Consider the following 7,075-nt stretch of genomic DNA (forward strand, 5'->3'; position numbering starts at 1 on the left):
GAATCTCGGCCATTGATCTATGGATCTGTGGTGAAGAAGGATACGGGAAAAGGAAAGGCGCTTTCTAGGCCGTGTAACAGGAACGAGGAGGCGGTTGAGACCTTTTATGGTCAGTTGTGGGTTGTTCCCTCCCCCAGCCGCCGCCACAAATATCGTGGCCACTTCTCCCCCACCCCCCCCTCCTCCACCTAAATCCAGATTGACTCTGGGCAGCCACTTGTTCTGGATCCGGAAGGATCTCTTCCAATCCGGGTGCTTCTCAATAAAAGACTGTTTCCCTATCCTTCGCCCTGGAAGGTTTGATTCCGTCCCCACCAAGTTCAAGATCTGCGGGAAGAGTGGTGCTGGAGGTGAATCTTTTGCAGCTGTGGTGAAGAAGAGCATGGATCCACGGATTCAGCAACGTCCTAAGAAGCAGCCTGTCAAGAAGGGAGGTCAGGGTGCTCCTCCCCCACAGCCTGCAGCCCCTCTTGTTGTGGGTGCACCTGCAGCAACCAAAGCCCCAGGTATTATTACTAAGGGAGGTCCAAATCAGGTGACAGCCCCTGTACCTCCTCCAGGACCTGTTGTGCAACCCCTTGATCCTAGGTACAAAGACATGATCTGCTTCAATTGTAGTTGGCCTGGTCACTATGTGGGGAACTGTGTTGAAGCCAAAAAATGCTTCATATGTTCTGGCAATCACAATGTGAACAACTGTGTGGCTTGGGCCAAGTTACAACCTACAGCTGAATATTTTGGAAGTGCAGCAGTAGGTTTGGGATTTTATCACATTGATATCCCTGTTTCTGTTGGAAATATGCCCTAGAGGCAATAATAAAATGGTTATTATCATATTTCCCTGTTCATGATAATTGTCTATTGTTCATGCTATAATTGTATTAACAGGAAACAGTAATACATGTGTGAATGAATAGATCACAATGTGTCCCTAGCAAGCCTCTAGTTGGCTAGCTCGTTAGTCAATAGATGATCATGGTTTCCTGATCATGGGCATTAGATGTCATTGATAACGGGATCACATCATTGGGAGAATGATGTGATGGACAAGACCCAATCCTAAGCCTAGCACTAGATCTTATTGTTCGTATGCTAATGCTTTTCTAATGTCAAGTATCTTTTCCTTCGACCGTGAGATTGCGCAACTCCCGGATACCGTAGGAGTGCTTTGGGTGTATCAAACGTCACAACGTAACTGGGTAACTATAAAGGTGCACTACGGGCACCTCCGAAAGTGTCTGTTGGGTTGGCACGAATCGAGATCGGGATTTGTTACTCTGTTTGACGGAGAGGTATCTCTGGGCCCAGTCGGTAGAACATCATCATGAGCTCAATGTAACTAAGGAGTTAGTCACACGATGACGTGCTACGGAACGAGTAAAGAGACTTACCGGTAACGAGATTGAACAAGGTATAGGTATACCGACGATCGAATCTCGGGCAAGTTCTATACCGACAGACAAAGGGAATCGTATACGGGATTGATTGAATCCTTGACATCGTGGTTCATCCGAGGAGATCATCGTGGAGCTAGTGGGATCCACCATGGGTATCGAGACCCCGCTGATGGTTATTGGTCAGAGAGGTGTCTCGGTCATGTCTGCCTGCCTCCCGAACTCGTAGGGTCTACACACTTAAGGTTCGATGACGCTAGGGTTATAGGGAATTGTTGTACGAGGTTACCGAAAGTTTTTTGGAGTCCCGGATGAGATCCCGGACGTCACGAGGAGCTCCGGAATGGTCCGGAGGTAAAGATTGATATATAGGACGGATGGTTTTGGACACCGGAAGTGTTTCGGGCGTCACCGGTAATGTACTGGGACCACCGGAGGTGGCCCCGGGGGACCACCGGAGGTGGCCCCGGGGGACCACCGAAGGGGGCAACGACCCCGGGAGGCTAGATGGGCTAAGTGGGGAAGGGAACCAGCCCCTAGGTGGGCTGGTGCGCCCCCCACCCAGCCCATGCGCACCAGAGAAGGGGGGAGGGGAAACCCTAGGCGCAGATGAGGCCCAAGGCCCACCTAGGGCGCGTCCCCCTCTTTCCCTGCCCTGGCCGCCGCCCCCCTCCCATATGGTGGCTGCCGCACCCCCTAGGGGGGAACCCTAGGGGTGGCGCACCCCTCCCCCTCCTCCTATAAATATAGAGGGGTTTTGGCCTTTGGAGAACACACTTTTCCCTCTCCCTTGGTGCAGCCCTGCTCTTCTTCCTCCTCCTCTCCGCCGGTGCTTGGCGAAGCCCTGCCGGGAGACCTCATCTCTCCACCGACACCACACCGTCGTGTTGCTGTACTTCTTCCCCAACCTCTCCCTCCTCCTTGCTGGATCAAGGTGCGGGAGACATCACCGGGCTGCACATGTGTTGAACACGGAGGTGTCGTTGTTCGGCACTAGATCGGAATCTCCACGAGTACGACTCCATCAACCGCGTTCTAGCAACGCTTCCGCTTAGCGATCTTCAAAGGTATGAAGATGTTGGGGAACGTCGCATGGAAAACAAAAATTTTCCTACGCGCACGAAGACCTATCATGGTGATGTCCATCTACGAGAGGGGATGAGTGATCTACGTACCCTCGTAGACCGTACAGCATAAGCGTTAGTGAACGCGGTTGATGTAGTGGAACGTCCTCACGTCCCTCGATCCGCCCCGTGAACAATCCCTCGATCAGTCCCACGATCTAGTACCGAACGGACGGCACCTCCGCGTTCAGCACACGTACAGGTCGACGATGATCTCAGCCTTCTTGATCGAGCAAGAGAGACGGAGAGGTAGAAGAGTTCTCCGGCAGCGTGACGGCGCTCCGGAGGTTGGTGATGATCTTGTCTCAGCAGGGCTCCGCCCGAGCTCCGCAGAAACGCGATCTAGAGGAAAAACCGTGGAGGTATGTGGTCGGTCTGCCGTGAGAAAGTCGTGTAAAATCAGCCCTAAAACCTCCGTATATATAGGTGGGAGGGAGGGGGCCTTGCCTTGGGGCTCAAGGAGCCCCAAGGGGGTCGGCCGAGCCAAGGGGGGAAGGACTCCCCCCCCCCCAAACCGAGTTGGACTTGGTTTGGTGGGAGTCCTTCCTTCCCTTCCCACCTCCTTCCTTTTTTTTCTTTCTTTCCTCTTTGATTTTTCTTCTCTTGGCGCATATGCCCTCTTGGGCTGTCCCACCAGCCCATTAAGGGCTGGTGCGCCACCCCTAAGGTCCATGGGCCTCCCCGGGGTGGGTTGCCCCCCCCCCCCCCGGTGAACTCCCGGAACCCATTCGTCATTCCCGGTACATTCCCGGTAACTCCGAAAACCTTCCGGTAATCAAATGAGGTCATCCTATATATCAATCTTCGTTTCCGGACCATTCCGGAAACCCTCGTGACGTCCGTGATCTCATCCGGGACTCCGAACAACATTCGGTAACCAACCATATAACTCAAATACTCATAAAACAACGCCGAACCTTAAGTGTGCAGACCCTGCGGGTTCGAGAACTATGTAGACATGACCCGAGAGACTCCTCGGTCAATATCCAATAGCGGGACCTGGATGCCCATATTGGATCCTACATATTCTACGAAGATCTTATCGTTTGAACCTCAGTGCCAAGGATTCCTATAATCCCGTATGTCATTCCCTTTGTCCTTCGGTATGTTACTTGCCCGAGATTCGATCGTCGGTATCCGCATACCTATTTCAATCTCGTTTACCGGCAAGTCTCTTTACTCGTTCCGTAATACAAGATCCCTCAACTTACACTAAGTCACTTTGCTTGCAAGGCTTGTGTGTGATGTTGTATTACCGAGTGGGCCCCGAGATACCTCTCCGTTATACGGAGTGACAAATCCCAGTCTTGATCCATACTAACTCAACTAACACCTTCGGAGATACCTGTAGAGCATCTTTATAGTCACCCAGTTACGTTGCGACGTTTGATACACACAAAGCATTCCTCCGGTGTCAGTGAGTTATATGATCTCATGGTCATAGGAATAAATACTTGACACGCAGAAAACAGTAGCAACAAAATGACACGATCAACATGCTACGTCTATTAGTTTGGGTCTAGTCCATCACGTGATTGTCCTAATGACGTGATCCAGTTATCAAGCAACAACACCTTGTTCATAATCAGAAGACACTGACTATCTTTGATCAACTGGCTAGCCAACTAGAGGCTTGCTAGGGACGGTGTTTTGTCTATGTATCCACACATGTAAATGAGTCTTCATTCAATACAATTATAGCATGGATAATAAACGATTATCTTGATACATGAATTATAATAATAACTACATTTATCATTGCCTCTAGGGCATAATTCCAACAGTCTCCCACTTGCACTAGAGTCAATAATCTAGCCCCCACATCATCATGTGAATTACATTGTAATAAATCTAACACCCATACAGTTCTGGTGTTGATCATGCTTTGGCCGTGGAAGAGGTTTAGTCAGCGGGTCTGCTACATTCAGATCCGTGTGCACTTTGCATATATTTACGTCCTCTCCCTCGACGTAGTCGCGGATGAGGTTGAAGCGTCGTTTGATGTGTCTGGACTTCTTGTGAAACCATGGTTCCTTTGCTAGGGCAATGGCACCCGTGTTGTCATAGAACAAGGTTATTGGATTCAGTGCGCTTGGCACCACTCCAAGATCCGTCATGAACTGCTTCATCCAGACACCCTCCTTAGCCGCCTCCGAGGCAGCCATGTACTCTGCTTCACATGTAGAATCTGCTACGACGCTTTGCTTGGAACTGCACCAGCTTACCGCACCCCCATTAAGAATAAATACGTATCCGGTTTGCGACTTAGAGTCGTCCGGATCTGTGTCAAAGCTTGCATCGACGTAACCTTTTACGGCGAGCTCTTCGTCACCTCCATACACGAGAAACATCTCCTTAGTCCTTTTCAGGTACTTCAGGGATATTCTTGACCACCGTCCAGTGATCCATTCCTGGATTACTCTGGAACCTACCTGCCATACTTATGGCTAGGCTAACATCCGGTCTAGTGCACAGCATTGCATACATGATAGAACCTATGGCTGAAGCATAGGGGACGGAGCGCATATGCTCTCTATCTTCATCAGTTGCTGGGCACTAAGTCTTACTCAATCTCGTACCTTGTAAAACTGGCAAAAACCCTTTCTTGGACTGTTCCATTTTGAACCTTTTCAAAACTTTATCAAGGTATGTGCTTTGTGAAAGTCCTATCAGGCGTTTTGATCTATCCCTATAGATCTTAATGCCTAGAATATAAGCAGCTTCTCCTAGGTCCTTCATAGAGAAACTTTTATTCAAGTAATCCTTTATGCTCTCCAAAAACTCCACGTTGTTTCCAATCAGCAATATGTCATCCACATATAATATTAGAAACGCCACAGAGCTCCCACTCACTTTCTTGTAAATACAAGATTCTCCAACCACTTGTATAAACCCAAATGCTTTGATCACCTCATCAAAGCGTTTGTTCCAACTCCGAGATGCTTGCACCAGTCCATAAATGGATCGCTGGAGCTTGCACACTTTGTTAGCATTCTTAGGATCGACAAAACCTTCGGGCTGTACCATATACAACTCTTCCTTAAGGAAATCGTTAAGGAACGCCGTTTTGACATCCATCTGCCAGATTTCATAATCAAAAAATGCAGCTATTGCTAACATGATTCTGACGGACTTAAGCATCGCTATGGGTGAGAATGTCTCATCGTAGTCAACTCCTTGAACTTGTGAAAAACCCTTTGCCACAAGTCGAGCTTTATAAACGGTCACATTGCCGTCAGGGTCCGTCTACCTCTTAAAGATCCATTTGTTCTGAATAGCCTTGCGACCCTCAGGTAGTACTTCCAAAGTCCATACTTTGTTCTCATACATGGATCCTATCTCGGACTTCATGGCTTCTAGCCATTTGTTGGAATCTGGGCCCACCATTGCTTCCTCATAATTTGCAGGTTCATTGTTGTCTAACAACATGATTGATAAGATGGGATTTCCGTACCACTCTGGAGCAGCACGTTGTCTCGTCGACCTGCGTGATTCGATAGAAACTTGAACTGGAGTTTCATGATCATCATCATTAACTTCCTCCTCAACCGGCGTCGCAACGACAGAGGTTTCCCCTTGCCTTGCGCCACCATCCATAGGGATGAGAGGTTCGACAACCTCGTCAAGTTCTATCTTCCTCCCACTCAATTCTCTCGAGAGAAACTCCTTCTCGAGAAAAGCTCCGTTTTTAGCAACAAACACTTTGCCCTCGGATTTGAGATAGAAGGTCTACCCAACTGTCTCTTTTGGGTAACCTATGAAGACGCACTTTTCCGCTTTGGGTTCCAGCTTTTCAGGCTGAAGCTTTTTGACATAAGCATCACATCCCCAAACTTTAAGAAACGACAACTTTGGTCTTTTACCATACCACAGTTCGTATGGTGTCGTCTCAACGGATTTTGATGGTGCCCTATTTAAAGTAAATGCAGCTGTTTCTAATGCATAACCCCAAAAAGATAACGGCAAATCGGTAAGAGACATCATAGATCGCACCATCTCTAATAAAGTACGATTACGACGTTCGGACACACCATTACGCTGTGGTGTTCCAGGCGGTGTTAACTGTGAAACAATTCCACATTGTCTTAAGTGAGCACCAAACTCGAAACTCAGATATTCACCCCCACGATCAGACCGTAGGAACTTGATCTTCTTGTTACGATGAATTTCCACTTCACTCTGAAATTGCTTGAACTTTTCAAATGTTTCAGACTTGTGCTTCATGAAGTAGACATAACCATATCTACTCAAATCGTCAGTGAAGGTGAGAAAATAACGATATCCGCCGCGTGCCTCCACGCTCATCGGACCACACACATCGGTATGTATGATTTCCAATAAGTCACTTGCACGCTCCATTGTTCCGGAGAACGGAGTCTTAGTCATCTTGCCCATGAGGCATGGTTCGCACGTGTCAAGTGAATCAAAGTCAAGTGACTCCAAAAGTCCATCAGCATGGAGTTTCTTCATGCGCTTTACACCAATATGACCTAAGCGGCAGTGCCACAAAAATATGGCGCTATCATTGTTAACTCTAATTCTTTTGGTCTCAATGTT

This window comes from Hordeum vulgare, chromosome 2H (assembly GCF_904849725.1).
Source record: "Hordeum vulgare subsp. vulgare chromosome 2H, MorexV3_pseudomolecules_assembly, whole genome shotgun sequence".
NCBI classification, from domain to species: domain Eukaryota; kingdom Viridiplantae; phylum Streptophyta; class Magnoliopsida; order Poales; family Poaceae; genus Hordeum; species Hordeum vulgare.